The sequence below is a fragment of the Musca autumnalis genome, unplaced genomic scaffold (genome assembly GCF_047663935.1).
Source record: "Musca autumnalis isolate F117 unplaced genomic scaffold, ASM4766393v1 scaffold_3, whole genome shotgun sequence".
Lineage (NCBI taxonomy): Eukaryota > Metazoa > Arthropoda > Insecta > Diptera > Muscidae > Musca > Musca autumnalis.
Window position 1 is genome coordinate 178,555,159 of NW_027411866.1, and position 24,468 is coordinate 178,579,626.

General features: G+C 35.1%; 1 protein-coding gene across 6 annotated transcripts in view; it reads right to left on the bottom strand.

Annotated features, from left to right (window-relative positions):
• mgl (low-density lipoprotein receptor-related protein megalin) overlaps positions 1-24,468 on the bottom strand; it is a 579,665-nt gene that overhangs the window by 379,852 nt on the left and 175,345 nt on the right. The gene's annotated exons all lie outside the window — the stretch shown is intronic.

Sequence of the window (24,468 nt, forward strand, 5' to 3'; positions counted from 1 at the left end):
GTATTTTGTCTATAGAAGACTCCTTTAAAAGGTCTTCTACCTATAGAAGACTACTATAGAAGGTCTTCTTCTGTCTATAGAAGATCGTGTACCAATAGAAATCCCCTTTAGGAGGACTTATGTATATAATGCACCCCTCTTGAAGGCCTTCTATCTATAGAAGACCCCTTTGGGAGATCTTATGTATATAGAAGGCTTCTTTAGAAGGTCTTCTATCTATAGAAGACCCCTTTAGGTGGTCTTCTGTGTATAGAAAAAACGTTAAAGTTGTTTCTATCTATAGAAGACCCCTTTAGGAAGTCTTCTATCTATAGAAGACCACTTTAGGAAGTCTTCTATCTATATAAGGCCACTTTAGGAAGTCTTCTATCCACAGAAGACCACTTTAGGGGATCTTCTATCTATTGAAGGTCGCCTTACGAGGTCCTCCGATTATAGTACACACAATTATAAGGTCTTCTATCTTTAGAACACCCCTTTAGAGTGTTATATCTATTGCCGTGGTAAGCAATTATAAGGTCTGTCTACAGTCGGAGTGTTTTCTGTCTAGAGAAGATCCCTTTAGGAGGACTTCTGTCTATAGAACGATAGGAGGTATTCTTTAGGAGGGCTTCTATAGACGGATGAACCTTTAAGAGGTCTTGTTTCTATAAAATACCCCTTTAGGAAGTATCCTATCTAGAAAAGATCACTTTTGGTGAATTTTTTCTACAGAAGATCTCTTAGAAAGCTCTTTTTTCTATAAAAGACCCCTTTAAGAGGACTTTTATCTATACAAAATCCCGTTTGCATGTCTTTAATCCCTTTAGGAGTATTCTATTTATAAAGGCACCTTTTAAGAAATCATCAATTTGTAGAAGACGTATTCTCGAACTATAGAGGACACCTTTAGGAGATTTTCTATCTAAAAAAGATCTCTTTGGCTTACTGTTGGTAGCTAGCGGAGTCTAAATTGTAACTGTATGGCCAAGACTCTGATAGAACAACATGTGGAACACCTCTCAAAAGGGCACAGAATGACTTTTCTCACGATAGAACAAATTACCATTTAAGTATTCAAAATTCCTGACAAGGGCAAGAAAATCGGCGGAGTTGGAAAACAACTCTTCATTCGGTTCATTGGAGTCTGGATTAGAAACATTTTAAAAAATTTTCCTCTTTTATCGGCCACCCTCGTTTTTTAATATAAAATTCACAAATGTTGCTGTGCGTATTGCATTTGTAAATATATTGCCATTCGGTATGATTATTTATTTTATACACTCTTGGGTTTCGCATGAACATATATTTGAATGAATATTCACATCAAATGAATATTAAAGTGAAATGAACAAATCCTAAAATGTAACTTTTTCCCCAAAGAAAAAAGGGCTCCGAATGCAAATTAGCCTGCTAACAGCAAAAAATAAAAATAAAATAAAACAACAACATAGCGACAAAAAAATGCAACATTAAAAATAAGAGGAAAACGCAAAACAAGCTGTTACAATCACGAACGAAAACCAGAAAATCCCAAAGAAGATAAAATTTGACAATAAAAATTGCCTGGGAAATTGAAGGGCTTTCGCATCCACATCCAAGCGTTGACCACTTTATCAATTTATACTAAATTTGATTGGTACATATGCTTATCAACATCAACACAAGACAAAAAAAAAAAAAAAAAAAAACAAAAAGAAATGTATAAGGAATAACCACTTCTCTTTTTCTGTGCTGGAGTCTTTGAAACACCAAGGAGATTATTTTCCATTCGCCCCCAAAGCAATTTAATATAAACGTTCTTCTTGAGTTTTAGCTTTGAAATATTTATGGATTATCATATACAGTGAGAAAAGGAGAGAAATAGAGCTGAGATGAAAATATATGAGCTTAGACATGGATATCCTTACGCCAAAGCTCATATATTTTCACTTGAATTATGTTTCAACTTGGTTTCTTGGGCATGGACCATTTCAACTGGAACCCTTTTTCTTTTAAAACATCGCCACAAACTAAAGTGGTTGCTTAGGAGATGTATAAAATTTGTGTTTTGCTATTCATATCCATCTTCCGCATCTTTCTCATCATTCCCCTAATATCAACACACATCACATGATTACTACAACCACTACTGCACAACTATGGTGATATGATGATAAATATTACAAAATTTAAATGAAAAATAACCATGACTACATTTGTTTTTTTTTTTTTTTTTGGAGAGAAAGGGCGTAAGGTTTCAAAAACGTGTGTTGAAGGATATTTGAGAAATATGTTTTATGAGTTCATATGTTAGTCCTTTTGACTTTGTATGATGGGGAGTGTCTCTAAGAATGATGCTCATTTATCCTTGTATGCAAATTTTTGCTGATACGTACCTACATTCATATTGTCAGATATTACATTTGCCATGGTACTTGCAGGAAATGAAATTTTGGTAAATTCCTCAAAATATTTAAAGATAATCAAATAATTGACAATTTGTATGATGATGTATTGTTGAGAGATTTTTCTCTTAGGGGGAAATGACTATCTTTGTTAGAAGTTTTTAATATAAAATTGTAGTGCATTTGGGTAGATAGAAAATTTAATAACCAAAATACCTTTATTTCGGTAGCATAAAACATATTTGGTTTTCTTCTATTTGATGCGTAAAAAGTATGAAATATAATTTTCAGCAACACAAATCCTGTTATTAAATTGGACAATGACCGATGTACTATACACTTATATCTACAACATTTTCGCATGTAATTCGAAGAATTTCAGTAGTAATTTGATTACTTCAATTGAAATTCGAAACATTCCACTTGTAATTTGATAATTCCAATTGAATTTCGAATTATTTAATTTGTAATTTAAGATTTCCATTTGAAATTTGAATTATATTAATTGTAATTTGAATTTTTTCATTTGTAATTCGAGTTTTTCTATTTGTAATTTTAATTTTCAATTTATAAATTGAAGTTTTTCATTTGGAATTTCAAATGAAAAAAATTCAAATTAGAAATGGAACTATTTAAATTACAAATGAAATAATTCGAATTACAAATGAAAAAATTCACATTACAAATGAAATAATTCAAATTTCAAAGGGAATTCTCAAATTACAAATGAAATAATTCGAATTACAAATGAAGTTCTTAAATTAAAATGAAATAATTCGAAATTAAATTGGAATTATCAAATTACAAGTGAAATGTATCGAATTACAACTGAAATTATTCGAATTACATGTGAAAATGGTGTAAATTTAAGTTACTTAATGTAAATTGTATATTTATAAATGCTGTACTCACGTGTAAACACTCATTATTCCAAATATTGATATTTTTTGATAATTACCTGAAATGGAAATAAAAGTTTTGTTGTTTTTAATGAACGTTTTAAGAAATTTGTTGATACATAAAATACTACTTTAGAATTAGAATACATTCTGTACCCATTTAGGTGGTTCCAATTTATAGGGCCTCCTTTATGATTAATCCTAACTATATAAGGCTCATTAAAAATGTATTTTATTTAAGGAGGCTCCTTAACACGACTCCTATATATAAAAGACCCATAAATGACGTCTTCTATCGATGAACGAACCCTTTCAGAGAACACCTTCCATCCATAGAAGATCGCTTTAAGAGGTCTTCTTTCATCTCTTCAAAAGCATCTCCTGGCGAGGAGAACACTGTGCAACAAAATTCAATTTTATTTTAAATTATGGGAAAAGCCGATTGGACTATGAAAGTAGAGATAACATGTCAGAACGGCGTTAAGTTCGGCCAGGCCGAACTTGTTATACCCTCTACCATGAGTTGTATTGAAGTAAAATGTACCAATTAGTTTATGAAGAAGACTAAATACCAAATTTCAGCAATTTCGGTAAAACAATGTGGCTAACCTTCAAAAGCTGAAATTTGGGAGATACCATTCTATGGGGGCCATATCAAAACGTCGATCTATACCGACAAATTTCTAACGAAAAGTTTGTAGACTCGAAGAAGACTAAATACCAAATTTCCAATAATTCGGTAAGATAATGTGGCTAAAACGTTCATAATAATACCGACAATCAAGAGGTACACTTTTATGGCAGATATAGGAAGACATAGACCTGTACTGAAAATTCAATTCTGGTATAATTTATGACCCCATGGAAGACTAAATAACAAAATTCAGTCATTTCGGTGGAATATAGACGCCACAACCTTTGGAATTGCGAGAATCGTGAGCTACCGTTCTATGGGGGCTACAGGAAGGCGTAGACATGACAAATTGCTGGAGGATAGTAGTATACCACCAACGAAGACTAAATACCAAATTTCAGTAATTTCGGTGGAATATTGAAGCCACAACCTTCAAAAAAAAACCGCAAATCGGGAGGTACCGTTCTATGAGGGCTGTATAAAGGCGTGGACCCTTCCCGACAAATTTAGGGATGAAAGTTGAATACCCCCAACGAAGACGAAATGCCAAATTTCAGCCATTTCGATGGATTATTGTGGCCACAACCTTCAAAATACGGAAAATCGAGAGGTAACGTTCTATGGGGGGTATATGAAGGCGTGGACCCATAACGACAAATTCCATATGGAACGTTAAATACCCCCATTGATGATCTAATGCCAAAATTCAGCCATTTCGGTGGAATATTGTGGCCACAACCTTCAAAATACGGAAAATCGGGAGGTACCGTTCTATGGGGACAATATGAAGGCGTACCGACAAATTTCATATGCTATGTTTTATACCCCAAATGAAGACTAAATACCAAATTTCAGCCGTTTTGGTGGATTACTATGGTCACAACCTTCAAAACACCGAAAATCGGGAGGTACCGTTCTATGGGGACTGTTTGAAGGTGTGGACCTATACCAACAAATTTCATACAGTTGTAAGTAAGTTTTGAATACCCCCAACGAAGACGAAATGCCAAATTTCTGTCATTTCGGTGGACTATTGTGGCCACAACGTTCAAAATACCGAAAACCGGGAGGTACCATTCTAATAGGGCTATATGAAGGCGTAAACCTATACCGAAAAATTTCATATTGAAAGTTTTATACCCCAAACGACGACTAACTACAAAATTTTAGTCATTTCGGTGGATTATTGTAGCCACAACATTCAAAATGCCGAAAATCGGGAGGTACCGTTCTATGGGGGCTATATTAAGGAGTGGACCTGTACCGACAAATTTCTGGGGGACAGTTTTATACCCCCAGTGAAGACTAAATACAAAATGTTAGCCATTTCGATGGATTATTGTCGCCACAGCCTTGAAAATACCGAAAATCGGGCGGTACCGTTATATGGGGGCTATATTAAGGCGTGGACCCGCACCAGAAAATTTCTGGGGGAAAGTTTTATACCCCCAACGAAGACTAAATTCCAAATTTAAGCTATTTCTGAAGCCACAATTATCAAAATACCGAAAATCGAGAGGTACCGTTCTATGGAGTCTATATGAAGGCGTGGACCTATAACGACAAATTTGTGGGGAAAAGTTTTAAACACCCACCGAAGACTAAGTACCAAATTCCAGCCATTTCTGTGTGGTAATATGGATATAACCTTCAAAATGTGGAAAATCGGGCGGTACCGTTATATGGGAGCTATATCAAAACGGACCGATATAGCCCATTGACAATACCAAACATCCTAGCAGTAATAGAAACTTCTATAACAAATTACAAAACTTAAAATTTGCGAGCTGTATATTGATTTCAGACAGACAGACGAACATGGTTATATCGACTTAAATTTTTACCCTGATCAAGAATATGTATACGTTATAGGTTCTCCGAATAATATTTCGATGTGGAGGGCATATTCCATTCCGTTTTTCTTTTATTAAAGTATGTTATGTAATTCTTTGGAATTTGTTATGTACCTATGTGCCTGTTGTTGCTTTTGTGTTTGGTATTTCTATGCATTTTAATAAACCACCACCATTTATAAATAGCTTTGTTCCTTAACGTTAAAGTTTCTTCAAGTTTTACCATTTTTAACTCGGAAAGCGTTCCTTAACCCCAAAAAGTATTAAAACTGGAAGCAATTTTTAAGAGAGTGAGAGCGGGGAGAGATACGAAATGACTTTCTCTTTTACTACTTTCTGCTCGACAAATTTCGTTGTGTAAAAAGTGGAAAATCTGTCAAACTGCTGATTTGACAATTAAAGCAAAAGGAAAAAAGAAAACTATGAGCTTTGTCAAAGCAAAATAAGAAGAAATAAAATAAAATTTTTGTTTGTTATTTTTTTAGGCAGCCATGTTTGTTTTTTGACATTGCCGCCAGATCTACTATTTGTCCGTATCTTTACTTTTGTGCAAAACTTATTACGTGAGAGCAATTTTCACAGTTTTCTGAGGGAAGAGAGAACTCTTCTCTTTTGCTACTTTTACTATTAAAAAAGTAAAGGAACAAAGCTAATGTGTGTATATATTAGAGATAGCCAGTGAGCGCTTACTGAGAGCAAGTGAGCATACATTTCAAAGTATTTTACATAGAAATGTACACTCCCTTTCTACTAGTAAGCGCCCACTAATGCATGTGCTTGTTTTTTGTGGCTTTTGGTTTTGTATTTATATTATATCTAAACAAATATTTATTTGCACCCAAACATAAATTTGTTTGCACCCAAACAAATATTTGTTTGCACAGAAACATAATTTTGTTTGCAGGACCCAAACGTATGATATGTTTAGGACTGGTTGCAAACAAATATATGTTTGCTGCAAACTAGTTTGGGACATATGTTAGGAAGGCCTTTTTTCCTCCTTCCACAGGCATTATTTCGTGGCAGTTTAGTCCCTCGACGTCACCTAAATTCGAATCTATTCCCTTAGGGATAGTGAACATAAGGCGACAAAGCACTCAGTTCGCAGGAATTGAGTTTTTTTTGTTAATTTTCTCGTTTTTTTTGTTATATAAAAATTATATCGGATCAGATTTTATAATTTATATCGTATACAAATATTTTAGTTTTATGGACTGTTTTTGTTTCCTTAAAATAACATCGTACCAGCAACAATATCCCAATCAATATATAAAAAATCTCCCTCCGTGGCAAATAATAAACATGTTATTGTCCAAAGACACCAAAACAAATATTTTATCGGCTTCCTTAATCTAAAAAGCACAAAAACGAAAACAACATAAAAAATAACAAATTATCTATTGGTGGTGGCCTACAATTAGACACTACCTAGCTATTGTCTCCAAAAGCACACACACACAAACAGACACAATGGTCATAACAGCAATTAGTAGCCTGTCATGTTTTTAATTAAAAAAAGTTTTTCTCATAACCAACAAACCGGCAAAATAATAACAAAAAAATATATAATTTTAATCTCAACATTGCTATTGCGGCTGCTACTGCCACCACACAATAATTACAATATTTCCTTACATATTTTTTTCCAGATAACTGGCTGGTGAGGCCTGTTGTTGTTGTTGTGGCTTACATGAATGGAAAATCCACACAGAAACCACTTGTACCACAAAATTCTGGACTGGTTAGTGAGTGAGGTTGTGGCAGCATGTAGCACAAAGTTGGAATTGAGAAGCATGTAATATAGACAACAAATAACTAACAACCGACAAATATCAACTAGAAATGCTTCATTGGAAACGCCTATTTCCCGTTTCATGAATTTTCTTTTCGTTTTGTTTTTGTCTTTTCGAAATACATTTCATTTATGTTTTATTTTTATTCAAAGAATATAGGAAAAACGATGTTGAGAACGAAGAGAAAAAATTAAACCATAAAAATAAAGAGGAAAATTACCAAGCCTATAAAAATGAACAAATCCACAGATGAAGCACCACACCAAAGAATAACACAAAAAAAGACAAAACAGAGAGAGCTCATAGAAATGCTGCTACCAACGATTTTTTCCATCAAAAGAACCACAATTAACAACTGACTGGTTGGGTTTTAATCGTAATGGCAACATGAAAATAACCGGCAGAATTTACTACCAAACCCAGTTCTAAGCCAAGCAAGTGAAATGGCAATAACAACAATGACAATAACACAGAGAGATAAAATGTTGATGTCTTCCAAAGTATGCTACTGCTAATCGTTGTCTGAAACCATCTAACCCACCAAACATGACATTATTTTCAGTTCATTATGTGAATACGTACACACATATATGTATATAGCGAGGTTTTGTGTGTATGTAAGACCGATGCTTTGTAATCTACGTTCAAGTGGCATACTCTAGAGAGATTCTGTGTTCAATATAATATCTCACTGCTTGGGTTTTATGAATGTAATATCGTTGTGTTAATTTAAATATATACTGTTTAATTAGAACCTTTGTGGGGCCCAGAAAAATCAGGGCCCTAACAGCAAAAAGTGTTAATTTAAAGTAAGACTTTATTGAAGAATATTTTAGATGAAGAGTAGTGAAATATGTTTCATGAAGGGTATTGAAGATCTCAAAGTCTTCTATGTGATAGACAACCTCAAGGCCTGAGGCATGAACATTTTTCTACAGAAAGAAAACCTATAAGTCCAGTGCTTTGGAATTTTTTTCTATAGAATACAAAAACACCATCAGACCTGTGGTCTTAGAAATTTTGATATAGAAAAAAACCATCAGACCTCTTGTCTGAGATTTCTTTCTATAAGAAAAAAACAATCTGACCTGTGGTCTGAGAATTTTTTCTATAGAAAAAACTAACAGACCTGTGGTCTGAGAATTTTTTCTATAGAAAAAACTAACAGACCTTTGGTCTGAGAATTTTTTCTATAGAAAAAACTAACAGACCTGTGGTCTGAGAATTTTTTCTATAGAAAAAACTAACAGACCTGTGGTCTGCGAATTTTTTCTATAGAAAAAACTAACAGACCTGTGGTCTGAGAATTTTTTCTATAGAAAAAACTAACAGACCTTTGGTCTGAGAATTTTTTCTATAGAAAAAACTAACATACCATTGGTCTGAGAATTTTTTCTATAGAAAAAACTAACAGACCTGTGGTCTGAGTATTTTTTCTATAGAAAAAACCAGCAGACCTGTGGTCTGAGAATTTTTTCTATAGAAAAAACTAACAGACCTTTGGTCTGAGAATTTTTTCTATAGAAAAAACTAACAGACCTTTGGTCTGAGAATTTTTTCTATAGAAAAAACTAACAGACCTTTGGTCTGAGAATTTTTTCTATAGAAAAAACTAACAGACCTTTGGTCTGAGAATTTTTTCTATAGAAAAAACTAACAGACCTTTGGTCTGAGAATTTTTTCTATAGAAAAAACTGACAGACCTTTGGTCTGAGAATTTTTTCTATAGAAAAAACTAACAGACCTTTGGTCTGAGAATTTTTTCTATAGAAAAAACTAACAGACCTATGGTCTGAGAATTTTTTCTATAGAAAAACCTAACAGACCTTTGGTCTGAGAATTTTTTCTATAGAAAAAACTAACAGACGTTTGGTCTGAGAATTTTTTCTATAGAAAAAACTAACAGACGTTTGGTCTGAGAATTTTTTCTATAGAAAAAACTAACAGACCTTTGGTCTGAGAATTTTTTCTATAGAAAAAACTAACAGACCTGTGGTCTGAGAATTTTTTCTATAGAAAAAACTAACAGACCTGTGGTCTGAGAATTTTTTCTATAGAAAAAACTAACAGACCTGTGGTCTGAGAATTTTTTCTATAGAAAAAACTAACAGACCTGTGGTCTGAGAATTTTTTTCTATAGAAAAAACTAACAGACCTGTGGTCTGAGAATTTTTTCTATAGAAAAAACTAACAGACCTGTGGTCTGAGAATTTTTTCTATAGAAAAAACTAACAGACCTGTGGTCTGAGAATTTTTTCTATAGAAAAAACTAACAGACCTGTGGTCTGAGAATTTTTTCTATAGAAAAAACTAACAGACCTGTGGTCTGAGAATTTTTTCTATAGAAAAAACTAGCATACCTGTGTTCCGAGAATTTTTTCTATAGAAAAAACTAGCAGACCTGTGGTCTGAGAATTTTTTCTGTAGAAAAAACTAGCAGACCTGTTGTCTGAGAATTTTTTCTATAGAAAAAACTAACAGACCTGTGGTCTGAGAATTTTTTCTATAGAAAAAACTAACAGACCTATGGTCTGAGAATTTTTTCTATAGAAAAAACTAACAGACCTGTGGTCTGAGAATTTTTTCTATAGAAAAAACTAGCAGACCTGTGGTCTGAGAATTTTTTCTGTAGAAAAAACTAGCAGACCTGTTGTCTGAGAATTTTTTCTATAGAAAAAACTAGCAGAACTGTGGTCTGAGATTTTTTCTATAGAAAAAACTAGCAGAACTGTGGTCTGAGATTTTTTTCTATAGAAAAAACTAGCAGACCTGTGGTCTGAGATTTTTTTCTATAGAAAAAACTAGCAGACCTGTGGTCTGAGATTTTTTTCTATAGAAAAAACTAGCAGACCTGTGGTCTGAGATTTTTTTCTATAGAAAAAACTAGCAGACCTGTGGTCTGAGATTTTTTTCTATAGAAAAAACTAGCAGACCTGTGGTCTGAGATTTTTTTCTATAGAAAAAACTAGCAGACCTGTGGTCTGAGATTTTTTTCTATAGAAAAAACTAGCAGACCTGTGGTCTGAGATTTTTTTCTATAGAAAAAACTAGCAGACCTGTGATCTGAGAATTTTTTCATTAAGAAAAAAAGATTCAGATCTGTGATCTGAGAATTTTTTCCATAAGAAAAAAACATCAGACCTGTGGTCTGAGAATTTTTTCCATACAAAAAAAAAAAACTTTGAGAACATTTGTCTGAGAATTTTTCTATAGAAATAAGCATTACACCTATTTTCTTAGACCCATATCCTTACGATAACATCTTTGCCCTTAAAATTTGAAATTAGTTTCCTTAATATCAATTTCTTTTAAAGCACAAACTTTTCTCCATTTAAACCTTAAATGAACTTTCCCCGTACTTTTGACCTTTGGTAACACAAAACATTTTCCTAGTATTGATTTTAAACGGGCCTGACAATTTGATTTGCAATTGCTGCAGTTAGTAGTTGGCAGCCATGCATAAAGGCAAGCTAAGTTTTGCATTAGTGGAGGGAAACCAATGGCGTTGGTAAGGGTGAAGAGGTTATTGGTGTTGGTTGGCTTCGGTTGGGTTTTTAACATTTTGTGTATTTGGCTTTGGATGATTTGTATGCTTGTTGTTGTTGCTGTATGTTCGAAGTTTATTACTTGTTGGGGGTTTGTTGCAACAATTTGAGGTTAAAGTAATATGAGGAAATCGGATACTTGAACAAATAGTTAAAGTGCACAAACACACGCTCTCCGAAGAAAGAGCATTTGGGTGAGGTACTGACTGGATGGCTGGTTGGTTGGTAAACAACAACTCATGATTCAAAAAGCAAGGTTCATAGTCAGCCACAACAAACACAACCGCTACCTAACTACCTACCTAGCTAGTACCTGTATGATAATTACTAACGGTTCGTTGTGAAGTACATAACTAGAAAGAGTTTTTCAAAGTGAGTTCAATTGTAATGCAACAGAAAATTTACTTGTTTGTTAGGCAAAGGAAGGGAGGGTGAAAACAACTGTAGACTTTTGGGTGTGAATAAAAATTAAAAAAAAAATCATTCCGCCTCCACTTATTTCTGACCCTTATCTGTTGTGATTCTCACGTGTATTGTAAGGGTAGACCCTCTACAATAGGGAGTGTTTAAATTGTCTCTTATTCATTTATTTCCATGCTGTTGTTGTTGTCGAACTTGCCTTTGTTATTGCTTGTTGACTTCTAGTCACTTCGAAATGATTCGCATGGCGGCATGGGAGCGTATGTGTGTCTGTATGTGTTTGGAATTAATAACAATATAATGTGGATAATCAAGATAATGAAGATGAGATCACATAATCATCATGAGGGAGAGTACCACAACAAACTCCATCAATACTATGAGTCTCTCTTTCTCAACAAAGCATGGCATCATGATGCTGTAATTGATACCCAAGACCACTGTGTGAGCCACTCAGCCGGCTTTGCTCATTATGAAGTTGTGAAAACATACTCAGGAGGGCAGAGTTGCCACATTAACTGCCTTTTTCAGACCACAAGATTGGTATTTACTAACAGAGCCTTCGATAATTTTTTTTCACACAAAAAAATGCTCAACCACAGATCAGCTAGTTTTTTTCTATAGAAATATTCTCAGACCACAGGTCTGCTAGTTTTTTCTATAGAAAAAATTCTCAGACCACAGGTCTGCTAGTTTTTTCTATAGAAAAAATTCTCAGACCACAGGTCTGCTAGTTTTTTCTATAGAAAAAATTCTCAGACCACAGGTCTGCTAGTTTTTTCTATAGAAAAAATTCTCAGACCACAGGTCTGCTAGTTTTTTCTATAGAAAAAATTCTCAGACCACAGGTCTGCTAGTTTTTTCTATAGAAAAAATTCTCAGACCACAGGTCTGCTAGTTTTTTCTATAGAAAAAATTCTCAGACCACAGGTCTGCTAGTTTTTTCTATAGAAAAAATTCTCAGACCACAGGTCTGCTAGTTTTTTCTATAGAAAAAATTCTCAGACCACAGGTCTGCTAGTTTTTTCTATAGAAAAAATTCTCAGACCACAGGTCTGCTAGTTTTTTCTATAGAAAAAATTCTCAGACCACAGGTCTGCTAGTTTTTTCTATAGAAAAAATTCTCAGACCACAGGTCTGCTAGTTTTTTCTATAGAAAAAATTCTCAGACCACAGGTCTGCTAGTTTTTTCTATAGAAAAAATTCTCAGACCACAGGTCTGCTAGTTTTTTCTATAGAAAAAATTCTCAGACCACAGGTCTGCTAGTTTTTTCTATAGAAAAAATTCTCAGACCACAGGTCTGCTAGTTTTTTCTATAGAAAAAATTCTCAGACCACAGGTCTGCTAGTTTTTTCTATAGAAAAAATTCTCAGACCACAGGTCTGCTAGTTTTTTCTATAGAAAAAATTCTCAGACCACAGGTCTGCTAGTTTTTTCTATAGAAAAAATTCTCAGACCACAGGTCTGCTAGTTTTTTCTATAGAAAAAATTCTCAGACCACAGGTCTGCTAGTTTTTTCTATAGAAAAAATTCTCAGACCACAGGTCTGCTAGTTTTTTCTATAGAAAAAATTCTCAGACCACAGGTCTGCTAGTTTTTTCTATAGAAAAAATTCTCAGACCACAGGTCTGCTTGTTTTTTCTATAGAAAAAATTCTCAGACCACAGGTCTGCTAGTTTTTTCTATAGAAAAAATTCTCAGACCACAGGTCTGCTAGTTTTTTCTATAGAAAAAATTCTCAGACCACAGGTCTGCTAGTTTTTTCTATAGAAAAAATTCTCAGATCACAGGTCTGCTAGTTTTTTCTATAGAAAAAATTCTCAGATCACAGGTCTGCTAGTTTTTTCTATAGAAAAAATTCTCAGACCACAGGTCTGCTAGTTTTTTCTATAGAAAAAATTCTCAGACCACAGGTCTGCTAGTTTTTTCTATAGAAAAAATTCTCAGACCACAGGTCTGCTAGTTTTTTCTATAGAAAAAATTCTCAGACCACAGGTCTGCTAGTTTTTTCTATAGAAAAAATTCTCAGACCACAGGTCTGCTAGTTTTTTCTATAGAAAAAATTCTCAGACCACAGGTCTGCTAGTTTTTTCTATAGAAAAAATTCTCAGACCACAGGTCTGCTAGTTTTTTCTATAGAAAAAATTCTCAGACCACAGGTCTGCTAGTTTTTTCTATAGAAAAAATTCTCAGACCACAGGTCTGCTAGTTTTTTCTATAGAAAAAATTCTCAGACCACAGGTCTGCTAGTTTTTTCTATAGAAAAAATTCTCAGACCACAGGTCTGCTAGTTTTTTCTATAGAAAAAATTCTCAGACCACAGGTCTGCTAGTTTTTTCTATAGAAAAAATTCTCAGACCACAGGTCTGCTAGTTTTTTCTATAGAAAAAATTCTCAGACCACAGGTCTGCTAGTTTTTTTCTATAGAAAAAATTCTCAGACCACAGGTCTGCTATTTTTTTCTATAGGAAAAATTCGCAGACCACAGGTCTGCTAGTTTTTTCTATAGAAAAAATTCTCAGACCACAGTTCTGCTAGTTTTTTCTATAGAAAAAATTCTCAGACCACAGGTCTGCTAGTTTTTTCTATAGAAAAAATTCTCAGACCTCAGGTCTGCTATTTTTTTCTATAGGAAAAATTCGCAGACCACAGGTCTGCTAGTTTTTTCTATAGAAAAAATTCTCAGACCACAGTTCTGCTAGTTTTTTCTATAGAAAAAATTCTCAGACCACAGGTCTGCTAGTTTTTTCTATAGAAAAAATTCTCAGACCTCAGGTCTGCTAGTTTTTTTCTATATAGAAAAAATTCACAGACCACGGGTCTGCTAGTTTTTCTATATAGAAAAAATTCACAGACCACAGGTCTGCTAGTTTTTTCTATATAGAAAAAATTCACAGACCACAGGTCTGCTAGTTTTTTCTATATAGAAAAAATTCACAGACCACAGGTCTGCAAGTTTTTTCTATAGAAAAAATTCTCAGACCACATGTCTGCTAGTTTTTTCTATAGAAAAAATTCTCAGACCACAGGTCTGCTAGTTTTTTTCTATAGAAAAAATTCTCAGACCACAGGTCTGCTAGTTTTTTCTATAGAAAAAATTCTCAGACCACAGGTCTGCTAGTTTTTTTCTATAGAAAAAATTCTCCGACCACAGGTCTGCTAGTTTTTTCTATAGAAAAAATTCTCCGACCACAGGTCTGCTAGTTTTTTCTATAGAAAAAATTCTCCGACCACAGGTCTGCTAGTTTTTTTCTATAGAAAAAAATCTCCGACCACAGGTCTGCTAGTTTTTTCTATAGAACAAATTCTCAGACCACAGGTCTGCTAGTTTTTTCTATAGAAAAAATTCTCAAACCACAGGTCTGCTAGTTTTCTCTATAGATAAAATTCTCAGACCACAGGTCTGCTAGTTTTTTCTATAGAAAAAATTCTCAGACCACAGGTCTGCTAGTTTTTTCTATAGAAAAAATTCTCAGTCCCTTTGGATTGATTTTTTCTATAGAAAAAATTCTGAGACCCTTTGGATTGATGATTTCTTCTATAGAGAAAATTTTCAGAACCCAATTTTGATGTTTATTTTCTATAGAAAGAATTCTCAGATCCCAATATTGATGTTTTTTCTATAGAAAAAATTCTCAGACCCCAGGTTTGATGGCTTTTTCTATAGAAACAATTCTCGGACCCATTGGATTGATGATTTTTTCTATAGAAAAAATTCACAGAACCCAGGTTCGATGGTTCTTTCTATAGAAAAAAATTCTCAGAGTCCAAGTTCGATGGTTTTTTCTATAGAAAAAATTCTCAGACCAGCGGTTTGACTTTTTTCTCTAGCAAAAAATTCTCATACTCTAGGCCTGACATTTTGTATTATTTTGTTCTTTTTGGTCGGGTTTTAAGCAGTGTCGAGTAGCCAAAGTGTTGCATCGGTGTTTTTATTGAATGCTGATTTTTCATGACTTGTTGGAGGTTTTAAGGAGTGGAGCCTATACTAAAAAATATATACGAGTATGCCGGTATTTCGTTTTTTGTTTTCTGTTTTCTCTCTCTGTACTCTTGTTTGTTCTTTATAGGTGGCTCTTGCACGTTGTGTGACTTGTCAATTTGTTTGTTATTTTTGTTTTCTTTCAAGCGATCATACTGTAGTTGTTGTTTTTATACAATTTGCGAAGTCATACTAAGAGTTGTTGTTGTTAGTATTGTTGGATTTAGTTGATCTACGTTGCTGGAGTACAAACGTAGGAACAACAACAAAATAAATAAAAGACAACAACAGCAACAAATGATTGTTTTGATGCTTTTATTATTACTGGTGAGCTGCTACTGTTGTTGTTGTTATTATTCTACTTGGTGTATCAAAATGTTTGTATTGGTATTGCTTTTAGTTGTATTTATGTCTGTATAAAGGTGTGTATGGTTGTGTTGATCGTTTGTTTGGTGCCTGGTACGGTGATCACCGTTTCAGGCAAACGACTTTACTTGGCATCCATATTTCAGGTTTTATTCCGTTGTTATTGTTGTTGCTGTTTCTGTGTCGTTCATTGCTTTGACTGCTGCTACTTTTTGCGGCAATTGTTGTTATTTGCAGCTATGACTGCTGTTGTATCTGCTGCTATTGTTGAATTATAGTAGCAGATACATAGATAGCAAATAATAAGCAGCAGCAACAAGTACTTGTAAAAAAGCAACTACAACGTGTCTATAGATTGTTATTCTTGTTGTTGTTGTTCCTAGTGATTAGTATAATATCTGTGCATACTAGTTAGTTATTGTCAAGAGGTACTTGTATTTGTTACGCTTGTGTGTTTTGTTTGTGTTTCTTTTGTAGAATTCTTATTCAGTGACGTTTTCTCCAAATGACACAATGCACTTTGCCAAAGACCAAAATAAATACTCAAAATTGTAGGTTTTTCGTTTTTCTAGAAAAAGAATTTGTGGCATTTTATTCTATTGATTAAACACAGATGCCAAGTAGGTAGATGTGAGCATAAAAATTCTTAAACTACATAGTTGATGTAGTAGTTGTTTGTGCTAAGAACTTTGCTTTGCACCAGCATCTAAAAACTGGTTTCAATCATCAAATTATTTAGGCTAAATATTTTTTTATTCATTGGTTCTACACCAGCTGCTGTAACTTGAATTTTGGAAATTGTTTGTTTTCGAAATTTATGAGATATTTTATACATAAAATTAAAATATTAATTAATATTTATAAGAAAATTTTTATTACTGTTTTTAATAAACTGGATATTGACGTTTTGAACAGTGTTTTAAAATTTATAAAAATAAAAAAACAAATGAGAACAGGTGTATTCTCTCAGCCACAAAACCTGAGTTTTTTGTTGGAAAAATTTGGAGTCTGGGGAGAAAAAGTGAAATAAAAAATGAGAAACAAATTTACACTGTTCTAACCACTACCCTAACGACTACCTGGGACCTGTGAATTTTTCTATAGAAAGAAGGACTGACCTGTACAATGTGATTGTGATCTGGGATAGGAAAATGTTCAGATCTTAGGATTGAGAAATTTTCCTATATTTTCTCAGAGGGAAATGTTCGTGACCTGAAGTTCAGCTCCTAAGACTGAAAATTATTTTCTGTAGAAAAATTTTGGTCCGCCAACTAAATTTTTTGTTCTGTAGAAACAATGCATTCCACTATGGGTCCACTATAGGTCAAGATATTTATATGAGTAACCAATTGATAAGAAAGTATTCGATATCAATTTATCAAAAATATAGCGGTATCTTCATTTGTGTGTATAAATAGTCATTAAATGGGTGTTGACTTAAGATGATCGCTGAAAGTTAAAAATGTTGAGGTAATCTTAGCTTTTAAAGTCTCGGCAACGTTCGGCAATGAAGGTGAAGATAGGACTTGGTTCATGGACTCCTACCGAATGCAGAAAATTTTAAAATTTACACGAATTATCTAAATTTTTTAAGGTTGCCATATTTTCAATGATAGAGCACCGAGTACATTGAAGTCACATTAACACTAACACACTAAAACGCAGTTAAAAAAGGATTCTATGATTATCATACGTCTATGACGTCAGTTCTATAGACTAAGAACATACTTTTCGGTTTTGGTGGACTACACATTTAGAAAAAGATCAGTCATGGGTTTTGGGTATTTTTTCTGGTGGAAATGTCTGTCCTATTTCTGGCAGGTGGAATACCTGCAAATGTCAGCAATATCGTCAATGATAACTTAACGCAAAACAGGATGAGTGGCGAGGAAGTAGGACTGCTCTGCATTGCTCAACATCCGTCCGAACTTAGATTTGTGTCCTAACTCTGTGCCGATCATTCCTAATACTCTCAGAGGTTCATTCATAGATTATTTCCTGCGAAAACCTGGACATTCAGGCACCATTGACAAGGCACCATTTTGAGTCTAATCATGAAGCACAGGAGATTTTCCAGGTTATTGATGACGTTCAATGTGAAGGAGAAGTCCAGATCCTGAGCCTCATCTCATTTTTTGAAGCAAACATCAGGAACCTCGTTATAATAATCGAACAATAGATCAATAAAACGATCGAAAACGTTTTAGGATCTACAGGGCAAGCTTCGAAAAAGACGAAGATATTTGTTGGCCTTTCCTACAAGTAGCCCACCAAAGGAATGCTTACCAACGAGGGAGTGTTTATCTTGGATTACGCAGAGGAGGCAGAAATTTTGGCAGATTATATGCGGGATATTCACCTGTCCATAGCAAAGATGAATACTTCTTTCCAGCAGCAGGTTAGTGCGGCTGTGGAAGAATCGGAAATCATAAGGTAACGAACTGAAAGCAGATGCAACATAAACAAGAAGAACAAAAGACTTGTTGATCCAGAAATGGTCGAATCAGCCATAAACGGGTCCCCAAATACAATTCAACAGTTCAATAACAGTTCTCTAAAATATGCAAATGAAAATATGGTGCCTATCTCCGACCTAAACACACTACACCCTCTTATGAATATTAGCCCCAATTTGCATGTTACAGGCTTTATAAAATATACGTCTTTTAAATCGCCAATCCCATAGAGTATCCCATAGAGGTTGTTTAAGCGCTCAAATGAATGTCTGACGAAGGTCTGTTTGCTAAACAATAAATTGTTGTTGTTTTAGCAATGCAAATATGTCCATAAAGAACCTGGAGACAGTAGCGTGTCGTTTCCGGGGCATTTGTAGGATATCGTGATATCAATTCGGAAACAATATAAATTAAGGCGGCTGCATCGTCCGGATTTTAACTGGGCTAAAACCACTCGTGTTTGCCTTGCCAACTGGTAACTTCCGCTGCATTGGGGATGGTCTCCTGGTAAAGCATTCACACTGTATCTCTTACTGCGCGATTGCATCAGTTTGAATGCTATCCAAGCCTGCCTGAAAGGCTCGTTGGTCTAGAAGTTCTCCTTTATACCTTTGGACCTCTCTCTAAATCATGAATATCTCTCCTTATGTGTCTGGATGGGGGAAGTCTGTCCATTAAATCATGACAGGGATGCTCACTGCGATAACACCCAAGCACATACTGCATTGACAACATCTTGTAAATTTTGCCTAATAGGGCGAATATCATTTTAATTAATTTCTCGTATAGGGCGAATATCATTTTAATTAATTTCTCGTTGGAGACGAGCTTAATGACCGATGATTTTTTTTCAATTGAAAAAAGGAAAACCGAAAAGTCGAACCCACACAACCACCGTTATGTGACCGGTTTCGCCGTTGATAGCGGCTCATCAGACATATCGGCTGTGGAGTGGCTTCCCTGTAATCGAACTTTTTATACCCTCAGCATTTATGCTAACGAGGGTATATACACTTTTATACGGGCAAAATGTGTCTCATCAAAATAATGGTTTTAGACCCCAAGCATATTTGGACGAAATCCGTTTTAAAAAATTTGTCGTTTTAGCAATGTCCGTACGTCTGTCCGCTTGTCTGTCTGGTGCGCACGATAACTTTCGAACGGATTAACCGTTTTGATCTAAAATATTTTGTCCAAACTTAGTTTAAGTTCGAAGATGGGCCATATCAGCACACTCCCTCGGGTACATTCCCCAAAAAAGTTCAATTTTTTTTTTGTAAAAATTATCCGCACGATAAATCTAGAAGGGACTAACCGATTTGGTCCATAGATAAAGTACGAATATGGCCTATGTCGGTTCACTCTTTCGGGTACCTCCCACACAAAATTTAGGAAAAGTGCAGTTTAAGACCTCCCCTCGAATCCTTTTGATTTTAGATGTAATAGCTTGTATTCGCTGCCCCCAATACAATGGTGCAGGTTTTTTTAGGAGCAAGTCCATACATCCTGAGAAAATGACATGAAAGCTGTAAATACCCACTATGGCACCATGTGTTGTGGATGGAACTCTACCGATTCGATCCAAACCAATTCGATCCAAAATTTGGTAAACGTAATTTTTTGCCCAAAGTAAAATCAAGTTCTTAGGTGGGCCTTAGCGGTCTATTCCTTTGGGTACCTCCCCCATAAAAGTTCAAAACTTTTCGTTAAATGGTGGGCACGATATCTCTCGAAGGCAGTAACCGATTTGCTCCATAATTTGGACATCGCATAGATCAGGTTAGAATATGGACTATATATGTCAACTCCTTCGGATACCACCTACATCAAATTTCGGAAAAGTCCAGTCTAGGACCTACTCTCGAATTGTTTTGATTTTTCTGGCGACAGGTTGCCCTCAAGGCCCCTATTACCATGGTACAAGTTTTTTTCAGTGTCAAGTCCATACTTCTTGAGAAAATGACCCGAAAACTGTAAAACACCCGTACACCCAGCATGAGTAGGGGCCGGTGCACAGGACAACTCTCGAACCGAATACTGCGTTGGTCCACACTTTGTAATATTTGTTCGAATATTGAATGAAATTCGAAGATGGTGCTTATAGGCCCACTCCTTCTGGTACCTCCCCCACAAAAGTGCGAAAATATTTCCTAAAATGGTATGCGCAATATCTCATAAGCGAAGCAACCGATTTGGCCCAATCTCGAAATATTTTGTCCAAATTTAGTTTATGCTAAAAAGTGGACCCATTCCCTAGGGTACCACCCACACAAGTGATCAACATTTTTGTTTATGTGCGGTTAAGGGTCTGTGCGAGAATCGTTTGGAAATTTTTACCAAATGTATTTTTAGTAGCCCTGTTTATGATATGATGTTTTTCTTGGGCAAGTCATGTTTCCTGATATAGTGGTCCTATCGAAAAGAATGACTCCCAAAATAAGACACACTTCCAAAATGGAATATTTCGGTCCATTAATTTAGGTTAACTCCCCATGAAAAACTATTGAGATTTTACCCTAATCCATATCTTTGTCGGCAAGTTCTTACGCCCATAATTCTGAAGACCCCCTAAATATGTACATACGTTTTTTTGGGAAAAAGGCGTTTCAATTCACACAGGCTGAGGGTGTACCTCTGTTAGCAAAGCCGACTGATACTTTTTTACGTGTTCTCTTTGAAATGCAATTTACTGTCTTGATGTTCGGTAAAATCTTCGTCTCCTCATGAAATTGAAATGACTTAGTAATGAGTAAAATAAGTGGTTTTGCCTTGTAAAATATAAGAAAACATTATTATTTTTGAGCTTACTGGTAATGCAGCTTGTTTTCATTACTTTGGAATGGGTTATTTGGATGTTAAGGCATCAATATTTTCAGACCTCGGGAAACTGAATAAGAATTAATGAAATAAATGAACACACCCTTATTCACTAATTTGAATCCATAATAAATTTGACAGCTGTTTTAAAAGCATTTTCCTTGTTAATAACATACAAAGTGTTGTTGTTTTCCAAGTTTATAAATTTTAAACCGTTTGAAAAACTAACATTTGATTCAAAATGACGACAATGGGCATATTTATTTTTTTCATTTCCCAGATAATCCACTGGAACTGACCACAGCAATTGGCCACTAACAAATTAAATTTCACAATTAAAGACTTTAATTGAATTTACCACACACACACACAGCCATTCATTCATTTGTTGTTGTTCTTCTTCTGCTTCCAGTCCGTTTTTGTTTCACCCTATAATTGTATAATTATCCTTAATTTTATAACATGTTTCATCGAACTTTGTTAGCTTTTAACTTAAATTGTAATAAAGCTAACTACTGAATGTCAATCGTATGTGCGTTGTAGCTGTCTGTCAGCTTGTCTCACACCACAGATGTACAGCAAGGACATCAATAACAACAAATTTGTTTAATGGTACATAAAAATAAATGATTGATTGCCATTTGGGGGGAAAGGCTGAGTGACTGGTTGGTTGGGTTTTGTTACCGCCTAACATTTGCAATGCTAATTGCATTTACAAACGACACATAATGAAATGAAAATTGGAAATTGAACACAGAAAAAAAGAGAAAGAATGAATACGAGCAAATCACATTGTATTAAAAAAGAATGTTCGTAATGTTTAACATACATTTGTGCAAACGCACACACACAGCCATACTTATGTGTATCATCCTATAGAAAATATAATTAATTAATGGAAAATAAGTGGCTGTAATCGAATGAATTCGTTACGCGCATAAAATCCAATCATCATCATCATCATGAGCAACGTTGTTGTTGTTGTTGACTGTTGCTGTTGTTCAATGCAAAGAGGTGTTCTTTACAATTGGGATACCCCAGTGTATTTTATTTAATCCTTCTTCCCTGAGACTCGTCTAGTCATAGTTGTAGTTACCTCTCAACAATGGAACCAGTAAACATTTTCGCTTAAAATGGGGTATAAAAATGTATTAACGATAGATGCACTTAAATAAAACGAAATACATTTCTCACTAACATTCCCGAGGTGACAGGGGCCGATTTCTGTCTCTTCTTAGCCGAAAGGCACGGAAGTTTAAATGGCACGGTTAAATGTTGACGTTAAAAAACGAAAAAAAAAAACAATTAAAAACGGCGTTAAGTTCGAACAGGCCGAACTTTTTATACCCCTCCACGAGTTGCATATAAGTAAAATGGAACAAATAGTTTCCTTTCGTTTATGAAGAAGACTTAATGCCAAATTTCAGAAAGTTCGGTAAAATAATGTGCCTATCTTTCAAAAAACCGAAATTCAGGAGGTACCATTCCATGAGGGCAACATCAACTCGTCGATCTATACCTAAATATTTTTGGCGGAAAGTTTTTAGGCTCAAAGAAGAAACCTTCAAAATACCGAAAAACAAGCGGTACTTTTCTATGGGAGACATAGGAACCCGCGGACCTATGCTGATAATTCTTTTTAGGAGTATTTTATAAACACATGGAAGACTAAATAACAAATTTCAGTATTTTGGTGGGATATTGACATCATAACCTTCACAATTACGAAAATCGGGAGGTATCGTTTTAGGGGGGCTATATCGAAACGTGGACCTATTCCGACGAATTTCAGTCAAAAAGGCATATACCTACAACAAAGACTAAATACAACATTTCAGGTGGGTTGCTGTGGCCACAATCTACAAAATACCGAAAATCGGGTGGTACCCTTATATGGGGGCTATATGAAGCCGTGAACCTTTACCGACAAATTTCATATGGAAAGTTTAATACCCTAAATGAAGACCAAATACCAAATTTCAACCATTTTGGTCGATTATTGTGGCCACATCTTTCAAAATACCGAAAATCGGGAGGTACCATTCTATGGGGGCTATATGAAGGCATGGACCTACACCAACAAATTTCTGGGAGAATGTTTTATACACCCAACGAAGACCAAGTACCAAATTTCAGCCATTTCGGTGTGATATTGGGGCTAAAACCTTTAAAATACCAAAAATCGGGTGGTACCGTTCTATGGGGGCTATATGAAGCCGTGGACCTATACCGACAAATTTCTGGGGGATAGTTGTATACCATAAACGAAGACTCAGAACCGAATTTCAGCCATTTCGGTGGATTATTGTACCCACAACCTTCAAAATACCGACAATCCGGAGGTACTGTTCTATGGGGGCTACTTGAAGGCGTGGACCTATACCGACAAATTTCATATGGAAAATTCTATACCCCAAATAAAGACCAAATGTCAAATTTCAGAAATTTCGGTGAATGATTGTGTCCACAACCTTCAAATACCGAAAATCGGGAGGTACCGTTCTAGGGGGCCTATATGAAGACAAGGACCTATACCGACAAATTTCTGGGAGAATGTTTTATACACCCAACGAAGACTAAGTACCAAATTTCAGTGATGTCGGTGTGACAATGAGGCTAAAACCTTTAAAATACCGAAAATCGGGTGGTACCGTTCTATGGGGGCTACATGAAGGCGTGGACCTATACCGACAAATTTCATATGGAAAGTTGAATACCCCAAATGAAGACCAAATGACAAATTTCAACCATTTCGGTGGATTATTGTGGCCACAACCTTCAAAATACCGAAAATCGGGAGGTACTGTTCTATGGGGGCTATATGAAACCGTGGACCTATACCGACAATTTTCTGGGAGAAATTTTTATACACCCAACAAACACTTAGTACCAAATTTCAGCCATTTCGGTGTGATAATAAGGATAAAACCTTTAAAATACCGAAAATCGGGTGGTACCGCTTCATGGGAGCTATATGAAGCCGTGGACCTATACCGACAAATTTCATATGGAGAGTTTAATACCCCTAATGAATACCAAGTACCAAATTTCAGTCATTTCGTTGTGATAATGAGGCTAAAACCTTCAAAATACCGAAAATCGGGAGGAACCGTTCTATGGGGGCTACATGAAGGCAAGGACATACACTGACAAATTTCTGGGAGAATGTTTTTTACACCCAACGAAGACTAAGTTCCAAATTTCAGTCACTTCGGTGTGATAATAAGGCGAAAACCTTTAAAATACCGAAAATCGGGTGGTACGGTTCTATGGGGGCTACCTGAAGGCGTGGACCTATACCGACAAATTTCATATGGAAAGTTTAATACCCCAAAT